At 47.1% G+C, this 18,577-nt stretch overlaps 1 protein-coding gene across 11 annotated transcripts in view; it reads left to right on the plus strand.

Annotated features, from left to right (window-relative positions):
* Positions 1–18,577, plus strand: part of EXTL3 (exostosin like glycosyltransferase 3) — a 109,816-nt gene that overhangs the window by 46,289 nt on the left and 44,950 nt on the right. For 5 of the 11 annotated variants that reach the window (XM_021392390.1, XM_021392398.1, XM_021392389.1 and 2 more), the window contains one exon: positions 13,324–13,424. The exons of 5 other annotated variants lie outside the window; for them this stretch is intronic. The gene's annotated coding sequence lies outside the window, so the exon portion shown is untranslated. Of the gene's footprint in view, positions 1–12,131; positions 12,503–13,323; positions 13,425–18,577 lie in introns of those variants that run through there. One more of the 11 variants, XM_021392394.1, reaches the window with a different exon arrangement.

Genomic DNA, 18,577 nt, shown 5'->3' on the forward strand with positions numbered 1-18,577 from the left:
TGTTATGGGATGCTAACGCTGGGTTTGACTGATCCTGGACTGGTCTCTGGGGTTGCACTAGGGCTTTGGGACCGAGCTGTAAAGAGGAGACTCCTAAATGCCACCCGTTCCTCTGTCACTGACTGCTTCTGGTTGCCCTGGGCAAATTATTTAGCTTTCTTGCCTTAATTTGCCTAATTATTGCTTCCTGATATCTAGAGGTTCAGGTAATCCGTGTTGTACGTTGAGGTAGTGATGGTGAAGCTCTCTTGTCTTACAGTGAAGTAAACAGCAACGCCTTGTCTGCCATGTTTAATGTGACAGCTCACAGCTGAGGCCTTTCTGTTTCAGCATGGATGCTAGCAGGTGGTACTGGTATAACCACCTTGTCTTGAAATGTAACTGTGTTATTTATCAGTTTGGTGCCCCTTGAAGCGTAGCCTTGGTGCTTGCTGTCTTCTGAATCATGGGTTAGGCTTTTCTGATGGGAGGGAGAGGACCAAGGCTGGAGGAGCCCCATGAGGAGTGGGGCTGGAAGCAGAGGAGGAGAAGGCCAAATGAGGAATGACGGATGAGGAGATAGGTTCAGATTGTAGGTGGAGGTTGTGGGCCATTGCACTTTCTTCTTTGTTTTTACTTCCTTCTCATGTTCCTTCTGCTGACATTTTGAGTTAATTTCTAAGAAAAGAAAATCTTAAACTGCTTTTGCAGCTTCAAAAGCAGGAAATCCTCATTAACTGCAGTGCAGAGTTATCAGCCCATTCTCATGCTGGCAGTGTGAGCTTTGCCTCTTTTTTTCTTCTCAGAAAGAGTGGTGATGCACTGGAACAGGCTGCCTGGGGAAGTGGTGGAGTCACCGTCCCTGGAGGTGTTTAAGAAAGGGCAGATATGGTACTTAGGGATGTGGTTTAGTGGGCAGTAGAATCATAGAAAGGCCTGGGTTGAAAAGAACCTCAAAGATCATCGAGTTTCAACTCCCCTGCTGAGTGCAGGGTCGCCAACCACTAGACCAGGCTCCCCAGAGCCACGTCCAGCCTGGCCTTGAATGCCTCCAGGGATGGGGCATCCACTGATACTGGTGGTAGATGGACAGTTGGACTAGAGGATCTTAGTGGTCTTTTCCAGCCGTAATGATTCTGTGATTGAATTCCCCTTGCTCTGTCCCAGTGGGTTGGTCAGCCTTGTGGTAGTCCCTGGGAGCTGCAGGAGTGGCTGGAAAAGGCAAGGCTATGCTGAACAGAGTTGGAGCACTCCAGCAGCCTCTGGGCTCAGCATTGCAGAGGTCTTTTGTCCCACGTCCGTAGCAAGTTCTTGCATTCACCCAACAAAGCATTAGTGTTCTCCTACTGGATTTGACAGAGAAAATTTATGTCTGGAAGAATTCATAAAGGACCCCTCTCCCCACAGCTAACTGTCCTAAATGATTTCTTTTTCCCCTGTGTCACATTTTTTTGCCATTATACAAAACTATTTGTATGAAGTGTCACAAATGCGTGTTGAGAAAGACCACCTCACCGCCCTTCTGCCACTAAATCATCTTCAGGGCGGCAGGGCTTGGTTTTGCTCAGTATCTTTTATAAAAAATCCTGTACTGTTCCCTCTGTATGCCATCAAATGTAGATAATGAATACTGCAGATCCTCCTTTTGTGTGTGTGGAGGAGGAAAGGGGATATTTTTCTGGGGAAGGATCATGAGGAGGTCTTCCCTAGCTCCATTCGTGGAATCGATGTTCAACATTCTTATTCTATACCGCAGCCCGATCACCGTTGACTTGATTGTTCTGAGATTACTTATCTGAAAGAGACAGAGGTTCGTTATGATAATTAGCTCTGAAATTACCACGTTAAATATCTGGTATTCCTATTTTGGTTTTGCAGTGTTGCCGGGGTTTTCAGCAAGCAGAAATGAATCTGAACGCCTGCACTTGCTGTTGTGGGCACATGCGTTGGGAGCGTGGTGCTTATGAAGCTCCTTCAGTGCCCCTTCTAGCAGAGGACAGGTTCAGGGGAAGGCACTGTGTGGCTCCCATGGAACCACGTGGCAGGGAGATGGCAACCACTGAGGGCTTTCTGCCCCTGGGATTAATATTGTACTGTTTGAAATAAACATTTGTAACTACTTTATAAAGGAGTCTGTGAGTACATAGGCCCACCAGGAGGATGGGCCATGAACATAGGTTTGGAGAATAACTGTAGGAAGAAACAGATGTTGGATAAAGTGGTGTTTCTGCTCCTGACTGTGCTGCCTGAAAATCCTCTGGAAAAAGGAAAGCTTCTCCAGTGTGGTGGGTCCTGCTTGTGTTGACAGCACAGTTTTCACTCTGTTACAAGATCCTGTTCCAACCAGAACTATTCTTTTCCCTTCTGGCCTCTCTAGTATGGCCAAGACGGTTTTCTCTTCCATCAGGCAGAGTGAAAGCTTTCTTAATGGTTCCTGACAGTGTCATGGGCTTTGATGAGCTGTGGCATAACTTGATCCTCCCTAAATGCAAAGCACAAGCAGTGTTGTAGTGATTGGCTGTAACGGGATCTCTGCACCCAGCAGAAATTGTAATGGAGATTGGAAGTGGGTGTTGGTGGTGACACCAAGGAGAAGGGAGGGCTGCTGAATAATGGAGGAGGGGAGAGAGAAGGTTTGGGAGGGAGCCAGAAATCAGAGTGAGAGCAGCATTAGGTATGGGATGAGAAGTGCTTGGGGAGGGAATGAGGACAGGTGGCTGGAAGTGCCTGGTAAAGGGAAGGTGACCTGTGCTTTCCATCCTCGTGGTCCTGTATATGAAACCATTTCTACGCTTGTCCTTAACAAATGAGGAATATGTGTCATCTCTGCAAGGTATGGAAGATGCAGATGGAGCCGGGTGCTTGCTGCACATCTACCTTTGCGTGCTCTCAGCAGTAAGCAAAGACCCTGCTTTCATCTCCCTCATCTTCTCTCGTTCTGTGCATTTTCAAGCATTAGTTTGCTTGGCAAAAATACTCTGTTCTTTGTTGCCTTTCCAGCACCAGAATAAGCATGAAGGGATGAGCCAGACTATTGTCTGCGTTAGGCATTGATGATGCAAATTAAAAGCTCAATTCAAGCTTTAGACATTGCTTCTTGGGAAAAAGCTGTGACATGGAAAGTGTATTAGAGTCACGTCGTATCTATATGGGACACTTCAAAAAATAAAATAATCAATTTGCAGAAGCAAGCTACTTAGTTCAGAGTCACTGGATTAGCACACTGTGAGCAAGGGAATATGTTTCCCGCTCCAGCTGCCTGTGTAGATGCCTGGAGCTTTGTAAGGAAATTTTCCACAGTCTGATGCACGTAGAAATGAGGGCAAACTTTGCTGCTGTTCCAAACTAACTTTTCCTTATTATTTGAATCTTTGACCAAAAAAAATCTCAAGGTTTGTGCCATCATGCCTGAGTCTTCTCTGAGCATTGCAAGGAGCTGCCAGCCTTTCCGTGGGCTCAGAGTTCCTGAAGCTTTGCATGTTTTTAAAAACAACAACAACAAAGTATTTTTAAGGTTGAAGTTGAAACGGTGCAGCTTCCATCTGGGAACTGTTTTAGTTTTAATTTGGAAAAACATACTATAAAACGTCCCATAAAACCACATTGTCCTTCCCAATGTACTGGCAAATGATTCCTGTCAGCCTCTTCAGGCTCTCTGCTTTCATGTGTTTAAACTCCGTGGTATGTTCAGGGAGAGAGTTACTGTGGTTTTTAACAGAGGGTCATACATAAATTTCCACAATGGATCACTTGGGGAAGATTAATACAAAGAATGTGTTAATAACAACGAATTGGAAGGCCTTGCCGATTTTGCAGTGCTTGCTATGCGCAGGTAGCTTAGTGACCATAAAGTTGCTGTCTGGTTTTGCTTGTAAGTGGGATGTACTCAGAGGGCTTCCTTATAATTTGAGAAGCTGTAGATGCTCCCACCTTCCTGTGGAAGGGCAGCTAGCACACAAGTGTTGGCCCTAGGCTAACAGCACTGCAAACTGACCCTCCGTCCTCTCTTGCTGTTGCCTTGCTGTGGGAGCTGCAGGGCTTAATAGCAGTGTGCCAGGAGCTCACCGGCTCAGCAGTAGCTTGCTGTCCAAATGCATCGGTCAGTTTACTGGATACCAGATTTTGCTCCCTGATTTTGGCTTTTTGTATCCGTTGCATCTTCAGCTCCTCTCAGCACAATTGGGTTTGTGGTATAGGGGCAGGACTTAACAGTATAAGAATTTACCAGGCCATTTTCCACAGGGCAACGCAGATTTCCCAGGCTTTGATTTGTTGCTCTTATTCCTGAGTATTACAGAGCCTGTGCTTCTCCCTCGGCCTTGGGAAGATCACTTGCTCGAGTCATTTCTGTTTGATGGGACCTCATGGAGACCCCTGCTGCCAAAAGGAAGGAGCTGAAAAGACCAGCAGTGTCAGCTTGTATCGGCATCCTTTGCAGAGCTCTCTGTCTCCTCGTTCCGTGCTTTCAGTGCATTTAGCTCAGATGCCTCTGGGTTTGTGCAAGATGGGATTTCATGGGCTGCTGATACAGAGAGGCAGAAATAGACAGCGAGGTGTCTCCCTGCTGTTTTTCATCAGCCCCTGAGATACTACAGGGCGTGCAACTGCTCACCATCTCCTTTGTCCCAAGCTGTATGTGTTTCAGGGATTGCTGGAGACTCTAAGAAGAAAAAAAAAAACAACTGCTTTTGGGTAACATGAAATCCTGATTATGGAAATGTTGTGTATCACAACAAGCATTCATCTTCTGCTCGCGCAGAAATCCTGCTGTGAGGGATCCGTGCATGAACGCAAGGATTTTTAAAGAGAATTTTGCTTAAAATGCTCTTGTTAGGATGCTCGTGTAAAACTGGTATCTTCATGGCTAAAATCAATGGTTTTGCTTCCAACGCAGCATCTGTGTGCTGCGTAACTTTTATGGGTGAGCAAGATGTTGAGATCTTTTTCCAAAGGAACACATGTCCTAGATGAGATAATGCAACAAAACTGCAGATTAAGGCGGGTAACGAAAGAAAGGAGATGGATGCACATTTCATCTGGGAAAGGTAAATGGTGGCATTCCTAAGCATCTTCCAGCCACCATTTCCCAGTGGGAATAGATGGATGTTGGTGTAAAACCTCTCTGCAGTTTGGCCATCAGTTCACTGGTCAGTGCAGTTGGGGCTGATGGAAACAGTCATTATGAAAAGCTTGCCAGGTGTTCTGTGTTTGAAAACCTTATTTTCAGTCACTTCCATTTTGTCAAACTTCATTTCGGCGAGTTGTCTGCAAAGGGATGTGCTTCTTGGGAATGCTCCAGTGGAAACAATTCAGCTGTTGTGGAGAATGAGGCTGAGAAAATACACAGTTCTTACACTGAAAAAAATAAAACTGAAAGCACAGTGACCATTTTTTCCCTTCTAAGCTGCCTTGCCCCCGCTCTTGGGAGCAATGACTTGGTGTTTGGCAGATGTCTCTCTTGCAGTTCCCATGCAAATCCACCAAAGTTGAGCCAATTTGGAAATGTGTTGGGGAATAGGGGCAGGGAGTTGGAGCAGGAGAGAGAAAAGCTGCGTTGCTTAAGCATCGCTGAATACCTCCCTCGAGTTGGATCCTCTCCTTGCTGCTGTTAGAATGCGTGTGATTTTGGAAAGCTGCTGGAAACGCTCTTCAGAAGTATCATTCTCAGAGCACTTGGTGCTTTTTGGAGACCCTGTATCTAGTTTTTCAAGGTTAGTGGGGTTTGTGCTCCGTGTGTATGCATGTATGTGAAAGTATGTTTGTGTATATATAGTTGTATGTTGGTGAAGGCAGTAAAATGTGTATCTGTACATAGATACATTGAGGTCTGAAGCATCTCTACATTAGCAGAAGCTGCTGGTCCCAGTCCCTCCCTACCTCTGAGCCTCATCTATAAGGCTGAGAGAACCCTTTTCTCAAAATCTAATACTTAGATTGGCCGGTTTTCAAAGTTAGTTTTGCTTGATGGTCAGGAGATAATCAGGTTTATTTTTGAGGATGACTTTTCCCACTTAATTCATTTTCTCTTTTCCATAGCGAAAATAAATGGAGTGTAATATCTTGTGCTTTCAGGTGGGAGTGTGTTTTGTGTGAACTTGTGGTATATCAGAGCTGTGAACAAGTTCAGTATTGGGTGGCTGGGCCGTGTCAGAGCTGTCGAAGGCGGTGTAAGCCCTCATCTCTGCTCATTTCTTCACCAGTAGGGGAAATAAAAGTCACATAAAGGCTGCGGTAAAGCTGCGGCACTGCAAATGTGATCACGGTAGTTCATACTAAATACGTACGTAGTAATTCATAGTAATAGCTTCATCCTGGCTATTCTGTTCAGAATTGGTGCTGAGAAAATCTGTGGGCTTCAGGAAACTGATGGAGTCATAAATCATTATTAGAATGTGATGAATGGCTTGGAGTAGTCCAGATGACTTTATGAACCGCCATCCCACAGCTGCTGTGTGAAGTGCTCCAGGACAAAGGCTTTGCCTGGAGAGACCCTGGCACTGGGAAGAGATGTGGGCTTTGTCCCAGCCCACCAGCCTGCTCAAGTTCCCAGAGTGATAGTGTAGTCGTGAGTAATGCCATCTATGGACATGCAACTAGGGAATAGGAACAAAGGATGTTTTTACTTCCCAAAACCTCTTCCATGGAAATAGTAGTGAAGTAGCTTATTTAGCTCTGGTATCCGTATTTTAAAATAGACGTGGGAAAAGCTAGAGAACGTATACAAAGAGCAGCAGGGCACTGTTTGGAAGGGGGAGAAATATCTAGACTTGCACTTCTTAAATCTCCAGCTGTGTCAAGAAAGAATGAAATCAAACTCCCTTGCTTAGGGAAGGGTGCTGTGTACTGCCTGGTCTGCTGGAGGTGATGAGAAGTTCCAGCAGTTTGGAGGGAGAGGTTTGGAGAGGGGGCACGTGCATCATTGTGACCAGGAGGGGATGGATTCTGTCTCTCTGGATCAAGCCTCAGTGCGTCTTTGGAGGTCCTGTAACTAAAAGCAGGTACTTGGCTTCACTGGGAGGTGCTCAGCCGGATACTTTACCCATGGGGATGCTGAGATGCAGAGATGCTGTTCTGCTCATGCAGAAAGTCCACGGCGTGGTCACAGAGGAAACTATGGGATGTATCAGTCCGGTGTCACAACACAGACCGTGTCAGGAGGTGGCTTCTGGACAGCTTGTGCCAGTACAGTGCTGCTGAGTGACACCGCTTTGGCAGTGTCGAGCAAAGGGAGTTTCTGTTCCCTTTTTCTGGGGGCAAAGTCCCTTAGCATCGTTTTTGCTGTGAAAGCAAAATGCCATAGTGAGAGTGATTTTGCACTGGAGAATGCTGGAATTTCTTGCTTGGACCGCTTCCTTTTGAATAAATTTATGCAGCTGACGGGAAGCTTAGGGAATGTTCTAAAAGGGAAGTGCTGCTGCTTCTGTGTTGCTTTGCTGCATTATCTGTCTGCAGCGCAGGGAAGGACTTCTGTGCTGGAACAGGCTCTAATGTGCCTTTTACTTTTCTTTGAAGCAGCTAATTTACCCCTGCTGAGCATCCCTCTGCTTGCATGCTAATTCTTCATGCCACCCAACTGCTCTAATGTGAAAAGGATGTGTAATATCTCCAACAGGGGGTTGGATGACTTCGGGTAAAGCAACAGAAGGCAACCACAGAGGACCTTCATTTGAAGGTCCAATATTTATCCCTAAATGTCTTTGTGAGCGCAAGCAATATGTGCAAAATGACTTCTGCGTGAAAGATTTTCTGTTTTACAAAGGGTTTTTTCCTTGGCTATGTTTTTCTTCTTCAAAAGTAAATCCTGACACTGTTTTGCTCCTTATCCACCTTATTTCTGCATTGAGCATCCTTGTGCACTTCTCGTTTTCTCGTACCAAGCCCCTCTATGCAAAGCTCTCCTTACCCATCATCATAGCAACTCAGCTGGCTGACTCGAGCACGTGGAAGGAATTTAGGGATTTTTTTAGAGGAGATCTTTGTCAGTGTGGGATTTCAGTAGTCACTTGGTCATCTAAAGGCCGTGGTCATCAAGAGCTGTGTCTCAGTGCCTCATCATCACTCTGGCATAACAGCAGGCACCCCAAATGGTCCCTCATTTCTAGCTCTGTTCTACATGTTCTTTTCCAGAGTATTAATATGCTGCGTAGTCTGTGTGCTCAAACGAGGCATAAACAATTCAGACAGCAAATGCTATAGAGCAAGGGTAGTTAATGGACCCAGATGGTTATGTTGCCACTTTTATGTGACGTTACCTGCATTAGCCTGGAAAACTTTCAGCTCTTAAATATCAAAGAGCTCTGTTTAATGGTTTGCATTGTCCAAACTTCCACCGGACTTTAGCATCTCCTTAATAGCATTTAGTACAGTGGAACCTGGAGGATCTGCTGTAGGTGTTTCAACAGAAATATTCATCTACACGACTGCAGGAGAATGGGCTTAAATAACCATGCTGAAAGCAGGGTTTAGATGCACAATAGCATGAGAGACAGTGTGAGAAATAATGATGGTACAGGCAGGTGAGTGAGATAAAGAAGCAACATGGATGAAAGCTTTGAAAGAAAAGAAAATGGGGAAGCAAGTGGATGTAATTGCGAGGTGCGGAGGAGATGAAAGCAGATTGTGATGGTTTTGGTACTGAAGGGTGAAAGTAAAAGCTTTTCAGTAGATACTGAAAGGAGAAGAAAATGGACGGATCTAGCAAGAGGCAGAAGAGAGGAGGTCAGAGGAGAGGACTGATACATCCAAATATTCCACAGTGCCATTAGGTTTCTTGCTTGGCTTTCCATAGCTCCCAGTGAGCAGATTGTTCATGGCCACCCGGGTCTGCAAGTTCTCCATCCTCAGTTCCTGCTGGATGGAAGGTGAGCTCACCTGGGTCTGTATCTGAGGTGCTGAGTTTAATTTCCAGAAGCATGTAGATCTTATTTGTTTGCATTGGAGTTTTCCCATCTCCAGCACCTGTTAGAATCATGAAATCTTAAAGGTTGGAAAAGACCTCTGAGATCTCCAAGCCCAACCCCAGCCCACCCCACAGTGCCCACTGACCACGTCCCTCAGTGCCACATCCCCACGGTTCTGGAACACCTCCAGGGACAGTGACCCCACCACCTCCCTGGGCAGCCTGTGCCACTGCAGCACTGCTCTGTCAAAAGATGAATTTTTCCTGATATCCAGCCTGATCCAACACGCTCAATGACTTAGCTTTGTAACTGCACTCATTTTACTTTTCCATGTGACTCTTGTGTGAGCATAAGCTTGCTGAGGCTCTTTCTCTGCAGCAGAGAGATCTGCCTTCCTCCTGTGGACAGCAGCCATCAGGAGCTGGGTTAAGGCTGACAGCGGTGTGAGCGGCAGATGTTGGTGAGCGCTGTGTGCCATGTGCTCTTCTCCTCCATCTGTGCCAAGTGCAGCAAAGTAAATGAGAATGAAAGGCTGAAATGCAATTTAATTCATGTTTTGTTTTTTTTTTTAAACAACAAAAACCCATGTTTCAAGGAATGGAGGGATGTAATATATAATTCCATGCAGATTGCTGTTATCTTCAAAGACCTTTAGGAGCTCCAGCTCACTGAAGGCTAGCACATCAAAGAAGTGTCTGTGGGACTTGGAGTACAAACACGCAGTGTGCAGATGGCACAGGGGCTTGCGAGGCTCTGAGCCCATGTGCAAGGAGCAGATACTGACAGCTGCCTCCTTGCAGGTGACTCTCTGCATCAAAGGTGACCCGAAGCACTTACTTTTAATGCAGGAAAAAAAAGCTCCCAAGCTTAAAAATCACAAAAGCCCACGTCTGGCTGCGAGAGCCATCTCTGCTTAAAAAGCCCATGCTTCACAAAGCACGTTCTGTTGGTTCCCATGGACTTAAAGGCGTGCTTGCGTGGCACGGGGGCATCTTTGGCTCTTGCTCTGCACAACATGGAGCTGTCCTAGTGCAGTGTCTGCATGTGCAGAGGGTGGTGTGGAGGGACCTGCTGCAAGCGAGCAGCTGACAGCGAGCCATTTTCCAATAGAGCTGGCAGCAGCATCGTGGTTGGGGTCAGGGTTAGGAGGCTGGGTGATTTCATCTTGGAGTTGCTGGGGCTGCTGGTGTGGGAATTTCTTGCGGTTGAAAACCGTGCTGAAGCTTCTGTCTCTGCAGGTCAAATGAATTACTTGTGGAGCGTTGGTTCCTGCAGAAAACCTCACCTTCATAACAGGGGCACTTTGGGGGCACCAAATAAAGCTGCCTTTTGCCTTGGGATACATAGGCTGGGCTCTTGCTTCAACTCAGCAGTGTAATTGAGATCTGCAGACAGCGAGGCTGCCTCTGCCCATGCCCCAGGCAACCGGTGACCTGGGTTCAGCTGCCTTCTCTCTTCTTCTGAGTTAGGATTCAATGGTCCTTCCACCCTCCCCCAAGATACTGTGCTCTTCCTTTTTCCAGGTTAGTTCTCATTATGGGATGTGAGAGTGAATGCAGTGCCAGGCAGGCAGCCAGGAGACGTTGGAGCAGTGTGGTGTGCTGTGCCCAGCAGAGCTGGATGGGGGTGAAGGTCAGTATCCCTTCCAGCTCCAAGCACTTGGGTTGGTGCTTAGCAACAAGTTGAAGGGATAAGTGATGCATATTAAATTATATTTTGATTGTCAGTAGTGAAGAGTCCAGCAGGACCCCAACGTGGTGCCTGGACAAGAAGCAGCTGCCTGCTGTCTTGGGAATCTTGAAAGCATTTCTCCTCATGCCAGTGCTGTTTGAGGCTGTCCTGGCCTGGGTCCGAGCCAGTTGTGCCGCTTTCCAGCCCTCTGCCCTCTCCTCTGGAGGCTGGCACTCAGGGAAGTGGCATTACCTGCACCTGAGTGATAGGACAGTAGTGAGCAGGGTGCACCAAACCCAATTACGACCGCTTCCATCCCTCTGCGGTCCATCCAGCAGAGAGCCCATCGCACCCCTCGGCCAACCCCACGCTTCGTTTTTAGCCTAGGGGTGGTGAAGTCAGCTGTGTTATCATGTCACAGATGTGTGCAGGGCTGCAGAAATGAGTGTTTCCCACGTGCTGCAGAGCCACCTCCCCTTCTGTCAAGCGCGAGTAACATCCCCACAGGGAGCAGTTTGGTAGCGATCAGTGGTTGTTGACTCCTGTTCTGCAGGTCCAGCCAGTACTGTAAAGGCTGCTGGTTGTATTTTTTTTTTTTTTTTGGTATTAAATGGCAGCTTGCTAAGGGCCAGATATTGTTGTGACAGTACCTCTCAAGTCCTTAAGCTGCTTGAATCACTCCAAGGAGCCAAGCAATAAAAGAGCTGGAGTAAAATGTATCCCACGATGTCCTTCACTTCTGCTGACAACTGCAGTTTCAATTCCTGATGCAACCTTTTAGCATAGTTAGCTTGTAAGAACTAATAAAAAATAGAATGTAGCCGTGAGAGCTACTTGCCACTGCATCTCTGATGGGGAGTAGGGAGAGAAACAGCCTTTCTTTTTGGGTGAGCTAGTGGTAGTATAATACTGCTGCTGTTAATATTGTACTCCGATCACTGTCATTAATGTATCTTGTAATTTTTACACGATGTGGTATACAGAGTTTGTTAGAGAAGAGGTGTTGCTTTTTTTCACAAGGTGTTGTTTATCCCATGAGCACCTTAGTGTCAGAATTGTGCTTGAAAGTGGAATGGTTAGTTTGGATGATGCAAGTTTGAGCATCCCATTGAGCGGTGGGTTAAAAGATGCTCCCCATTCTTCCCTAGCTGTCCCAGGTGTCCTGATTCTTAGGTCCTTTGCCCCCAGACCCGTGTGCCTTGAGTTTCATGGACCCAGAATAAATGATAACTTAAAGAATTAACCAATATATGTTTTTATTTTGTGAACTGTATGCGTTCAAAGCTTGCACTAAAGACTTGCCAGCTAGCGCAGTGTACGGATGCTGGGCTTGTGTCCTGTTGCTCGTGGATTTTGCAGGATGTGTTGAAATAAAATCCTTGGCTGTGGCTGTTGAGTAACACCATTCGCTTGTGATTTCTGAGGAACCCTGGAAGGAGCTTTGCAGTTCTGGGAGGGGCTGGGAGTGGAAGTTAGTTCCTATTTCTGCAAACGTCTTGTAGCCTTGTGCAGATGGAAACATGCCATCCCTTGCAGCTTGCAAGAGAGAAGAGCTCCCTTTTACAGCATGTTTACTTCTTCTAAACGCAGAGATGCAGGAGCTTGGAAAGCATTTTGCCAGCTGAACTGAAAAGGATGGAAGAGCTTTTGTAGGCAGCTGCCAACCTTGGTGCCAGAGCCCAGCAGCAGCCACCAAAGCTCTGTTCTGTCCCTGACAGCAGAGCTTGGGCTGTGAGCATGGAACGCGTTAGTAAAAGTGAGGGTGGGAAGAAGGAGACTTGGGACGTGCCGCTTGTGCTGGCTGCCAGAGCTGTGTAGGAGTATGAAGGCAGGATGGGGATGGCCCTGATCCTCAGCTCTTACTGTTCTGAAACAAAAGGAAATGCCACATGCAGCAGAGACATCGGCTGCTGAGCAGCAGTCCTGCATCCTTGAGCTTCGGTTAGCAAGAGGTACTTTGTTTTGCGTCGGCTTTCTCTATGTTTAAACGATTATTTGCAGCAGAAGTGTGTCTGAAGTGGGATTCGAGCTAGGGATTTGAGCTGGGAGGTGCTGGGCTTGAGGCTGGATGTGGTGGTAGATCTCCTGGCGTGTTGTGGAACAGGGCAGGGGACTTGTGGTGCTCCCCTTGGCACTGAGGGAGTGAAGTAGCTACCTTTTTTTTTTTTTGTGGGAAATGGTTGAGTGCGTGTGCTCCAGAGCTGTCAGCTCTGTCAAGTACTGTCGTGGAAATGTTTTATGCTAAAGGAGCTGAGAACAGGTTGGATATTAGGAACAGTTTCTTCTCCGAAAGAGTAATAATGCATTGGTACAGGCTGCCCAGGATGGTGGTGGAGTCACCGTCCCTGGAGGCGTTTGCTGCCAGCTGGCTTTGGGCTGACAGAGCACAGAGCTGGCGACCTGCACCTCCTCCCATTAGCTACAAAAGACCTGAAATATCCCTTCTTTCTTGTTAAGAGCCTGGTGTTTGTGAAACGTGCTGGTCGCTTCCTACTGCGCTTCTACGGTTTGTTCCTCCTGGCTTGGGGCATCGTGGCACCCAAGGAGGAGTCCTTTGCCATATGCCTGTTGCCGTGGCTCGTATCCTTCAGTCTCCAATGCTCCCCAGCAGCCCAGGTCAGCTCCATGGGAGCATTGGTGCTTAATGAATCACTTGTGGAATGCGTGTTTTTAGCCAGCATGCTAATAGGCAGCATCTCTTGCACAATGCCTCTAGGCAGTGGGTAATGTGTTTCTTAAGTACATATGGTTCTGTTTGTTTTTTGTATTAAAGAGGAGAAGCACCCTTGAGATCAACACTCAGACAAAGAAGAAAAGTAGCGAAGGATTGATGTGTGATGCAGGACAGCTCTGAGCCAAGAAGCAGTGCAGAAGGTAAGGCTTAGCCAAGCTCTGCAGTGCCTGTCTGCTCCACACCTGCCATGAGATTGGTGCTTCCCTGCTGCATTTTAACCATCCACCAAATCATCTCTGTGATTTTCCAGCACTGTTTTCCCTTCTCACTATGCACGTTACTGTAATGGTAACAGATGGGGAAAGCTGGACAGCATTGGTGTGGTGTCACTCACAGAGTCTGAGTCAAGCCCTTTATAAGTTTGGCCACCCACTCTTTCATTTAATCACTTAGAATTTGCTGAAAGCCCTAGCCAACTTCAGTTGGCAGAGCTGCAGGCGAAGAAGTGATGTTTCACAAGATTCTGATTTCAGCAGTTTAAATTCTGATTTTTAAAGAAGCACGGATTGTCATGAATGGGCTGAGCTCGCACGCTGAGGATCCCGATCCTGGCACACAGCTCGGCAGGGAGGTTAGGCTCTGAAACGATGTGCGTGGTCTGAACATTTCTCTTCCTTAGCATCATTCTTGCCTCAAAAAGCTTTGTAGCCAAGGTAGGCTCACCGGGTGGGGAACAGTCCACGGGCAGCTGATGCACAGCTACTGTGGGGGTGTGTGACTGACAGGGGAGCATGGGCAATCTCACTGCCGAGGCTGGAGGCTGCTGCCAGCAGCACATTTCTTCTTCCCCAGCCTTCCTGTCACTCCTGTAATGAAGCCAGAGGATGGGAATTTGTGTTCCTCGCCGAGCTCTGAAGTCTTGATGAAGCTGCTGATGGGTCTGGGCTTGAACCAGGAGCCAAAGGCGCAAGGGCACCAAAGGGCTGTTGTATCCCAGGCAAAGCTGTTCACGCAGCAGGGGGTTTGTGGTGGAAGCAGCACATGAATTGTTTCTGGGAACACAGTTATTTAAGGCTGCCAGATCCAACTCCTGCTCTTAGGAAAGCTTGGATGAATTGTAATGGCCTGTGACACAGCAAGAAGCAGACTGGGTGTTCTCAGGGTCCCATTTGCCCTGGAACTCTGCTAATCTGTGAGAAATCACAGCTGCATCTCTAATGACGCATGACCAGTTCCAGCCCCTGTTTTGACTTGCTGTCACAAGATTTCTCCAGGAGTGCTGTGTCCTTGTGTCGTGTTTGGAGCCTCTGCTCCCCATGTACTTGGGTTGAACCGCTTCCAGCAGACTTAGCAACTGTGCTGGTGACTTGCTCCAGGAAATCCAGCCACGCAGGGTAGCGTTTAGCTTACAGGATCATGGCAGTCAAGCCATAATGGCACTCCTGTAAGTTGCCTTTTTTTTTTTTTTTTTCCCCATTTTTTCCATCTTTGGGTTTTTTTTAACCTATTAGCTATCTTCCTATCCCCAGCTGAAAATCTGTACATCTAGGGGATTTTTTTCTGCCTTGTTTGAGTGAAAGAGTAAATCCTTTTTGATTTATTCTGGAGCAGCCCCCGAGCTCAGCTCCTGTGAGAGCCTGCTGACTTTGAGTTCAAAAGACCTCACTTCTTTGAGGAAGGCTGTGGTCTTCCAACTTGCCTCAAAGTTAAGCTGAAAGAGAAAATTCTTTTTTTTCTTTTTTCCTTTAGAAAGGGAGAAAATAAGCACGCTGTGTAAGGGAATCATTTCTACCTGCAGTAGGAGAGAATGCCGACATTCAGAATTTCAGGTTAAAATCTGGTTGTTAGTGTAGGCTTTATTTTCAAGCATCTGGCATGTTGTTCAGTAAGTGTTCTGTTGAGATAAAGACTTCCTTTTAACGCAGTGCTGTCGGTTGGCTGAGATCCAGCCTGTGATCCTGCATTAAAACGTCTTTGGTGTTGGAACCCCTGCATTACAGTGGTGGCTAGAAATGGAAGTTCTATCCCTAATTTCCTGCAGATCTGCTGATACCAGGCTCAGGCTGAGTTCTGCACGTGCCGACTACCAAATTTCATCTTTACACTGAGTTTCACTGCAAGTGGGAGCGCTGCTCTCCATCATAGCTGCTTTGTTGCCTTGTTAATACTTGTAGGAAAAACCACTAAAAGATAGGCCAAAGATGTCACAAGTGGACATCAGGTCTCTCTCAGTCTCTGCGTTGTGTTTATCTTGCTGCTCTGCTCTAGGTCTCTGGAGGTGAAAGCTGAGCTGCCTGAACGTGAGCCCTGGCACAAACATGCTGGGCAGTCCAGGCTTCTCTTAGATGTGCTTTCTGATGCTTGGCTTCTAACGTCATCCCGTGGAGCAATATCAGTTACAACCAACAGTTGTTTGTATCAGCTGATGTCTTCACATAGTAGGATTGGGAGGGGTGGGTACCTTCAGATGCCTCTTATGCTGGACTCTGGCAATGAATGTGAAGAGTGAAGCCCCATGCTGACGGTGAGCTGTGCACCTTGAGAGGAGATGTGAACAGCTATTTGTGGTGTGTATATAGCTATGTAGAGTGCAGAGTAAGCACGTCAGAGCTATTATGTGCTAGCTGTTTCCTGTAGGACCCTTCCAGTCTGTATTTATGTGGTTGTTGCTACAGCTGTGTTTGGAAGGGCAGGGGTAATAGATCGAAGGTCTTTAATATGTGTGGACCCTGCTTTCAAAAAGAACTTCCTGAGCAAGGTGACCTTGGCTCTGCCTTTAACATGTAGAACCAGCAGTGGAGGGGAGGGCCGGTGCTGAGCTGCGCAGAGAAGGCACAGTCAGATGTCAGCAGAAGGCAGCACAGCTTGGGTTGGTGTGGGGGTTTAACTGCAAGTGGAGGGAGAAGGACAGCTTTCTTGCCTGCCTCTGAGGAACACAGGGATTTACTGCCTTGAGCCAGAGCGACAGCTAAGCCAGCCCTTGCAGGCACAGGAAGAGTCCTGTGTGATGCTTTGCAAGCCATTCTTATCAAACTTAACGCTTTCAGAAACTCTTTGTTGCAAAGTTGTATAGTGTGTGGAATGTAGGAGTGTGTGTGAAAGCACCGTGGTGGTTCTACTCCCTTCTCATCACAGAAGCCAGCTGCATTTGCAGTCACTTCCTGGCATGTCGATGTACAGTAAATCTGCTCACCTCAGGTCATGATACAAGGACAGGCAATAGGCTGACTCGCTTCTTTAGTGCTGTCACCACTTCTCCTGCTCTCACTTCAGCAGAGAAAAACCACGCACTGACTTTCTCCCACAAACCCGTGTTCTGAGCCAGCAGAAGTAGGAAAATGTTTTTTCCCAAATCTAATTTGAAACATGATGACTGGACCGTTCTTAAACAGCTTCCAACTTAACAATAAAGAAACTTCACTGAGTGCTTGGCAGGAGCCTCTGTATGTAATTTAGATCATAATCAGATGCATTAACACATTTTATATGGATCTCATGGGGGCCAAGAAGACGAGGTGTGCTGGGTAATTTCTTTCCAGATTTCTTTACCTGATTGTTTATTACTCTCGGGGACTTCATTTGTGGTCCAAAATGTCACCAGCAGAATCCCACTGCTTCACGTGGCTGCACTGAGAGCAGCCAGGAGCGAGGCTTCAAATCGCCCCATTGGCATTATCATCACTCTTCCCATCGGAGGAGGGGGGAGAAGCATGGAGGGAATGAGGGAGGCAGGGGCCCAGCTCTGCGGATTGCTGACCTTCAGCTCGGTGGGAGGGAAGGGAGAGTGCTCGAGGAGCAGCGTGCTTCTTGCTGAGTGCCCTCATGAAAGCTGCACACGGGAAGCTCCCTCCCCACCTCTACACTGTAGCTGTTAGACATAAGTAGCTCCAATTTTATAAAGCTTCTGAAAGCTTTTCGGCAGCCTGCACAAAGAAACAATCATATATCATTCATGTTGCTTCATTGTTTTGTCAGGAATCCACCCATGCCAAAAGCATCTTTGTTGTGAAATCTTGCCCTTGACAGAAAATTCTGTTGCTGCTTTGATAAATGATGTTTTGCGTTTCTTTCTGCGCTGTTGGTTCGTATTATACCCTCGAAAGGTGGGAAGTGAAGTTCCTTGACACTTCAACGTCTCCTTTTTACATCTTCCCACGTATTTCATGGGTATGTATTTATTATTAAGGGATGCACTGGTGTGGGTGCAGCACCAGGTGGCACATCAAACCCACAAAGCCCCTCTTCCCCTTTTTCCTGGTGATAATGGGGAGTGGGGCTTGGCTGTAGAGTGCTGAGCTGACTGCAGAGCCGTGGCAATGGTGGTTGACCTCTCCTGGCTGAAAGGCCTCAGGGTTTTACTGAGGGTTTGGAGTGTTGTGGCACAGTGCAGAACACATGGGCAAACTGCACCTGACAAGAACCCTGTGCCCATAACAGGTTTGGGTGCAGAGGATCCTTTGGAGGGCAGAGGAAGAACACTGATGTCTATTGGGCTGGATCACTTTGTTGTTGTTTCTTTGGTACTTGTTTATCAACAATCTTTTCCCGGGAAATGGTGATGCTCAGCATCCCAGATTAGGAGAGATCTTAAAGGGGCTTCACGTAATTGTGATGAAGAGTTGAATATCCCTAAAAACTGGAGAGAAGGGAGTCTCTCCCAGGAGCATCTGCCTTTCTCTGGGTTTTCCAGCTAAGTACTGAGCAAGGACGTGACTTGCCAGATATCCTACCCCAGGGTGTAGGAGTTAGAGTTGTTGGGCTCTCTTGAACAAATCCTTTCCCTCCATCTCCTGCTTTTTTGAGTCATAAGAACATCCATGAAGGCAGACTGATAGAAGCCTCAAAGGGTTTGTGCAGCAGGGCAGGCAGACATGCATCAGAGGCCGAAAATACCTCTAGCCCTTTACTATTTATAGCCAGCTCACGAGCAGATTCCTTGCTTCCAGAGCCCAAGTTACCCACTGTGACTGATGTATTCTCCTTAGGTCTGCAGCACAGTGACCCGCTTGTCCCGACAAGTGCGGGCTGATGGGTTCAGCTGACACAGCTTGCAGATCTGCTTGTGCTGGGCTTTAGCTGAGCACGGATGCGCTTTTGGTTGGGCTGCAGAAGGGGATCTGAGCTTGCCGGGTTGATGAAAGAAAATGAGTGCTTTGTTTTCCATTTTCTTAAGATCTCCTTGAGCTGGACTTAAGAATTATTGATTTTCAACCTTTGTATCAGAACTCTATGACTGTTCAAACAATTGCTCAGCTGAAACTATTGGATTACCTCTCAGTAAAGCATAATTTGATTTGGTTTGCTGTTTTGTCAAGGCTCTGAAGATAATAGCTTGCTTTAGCCTTTCATTTCC

This window comes from Numida meleagris, chromosome 3 (assembly GCF_002078875.1).
Source record: "Numida meleagris isolate 19003 breed g44 Domestic line chromosome 3, NumMel1.0, whole genome shotgun sequence".
Taxonomy (NCBI): domain Eukaryota; kingdom Metazoa; phylum Chordata; class Aves; order Galliformes; family Numididae; genus Numida; species Numida meleagris.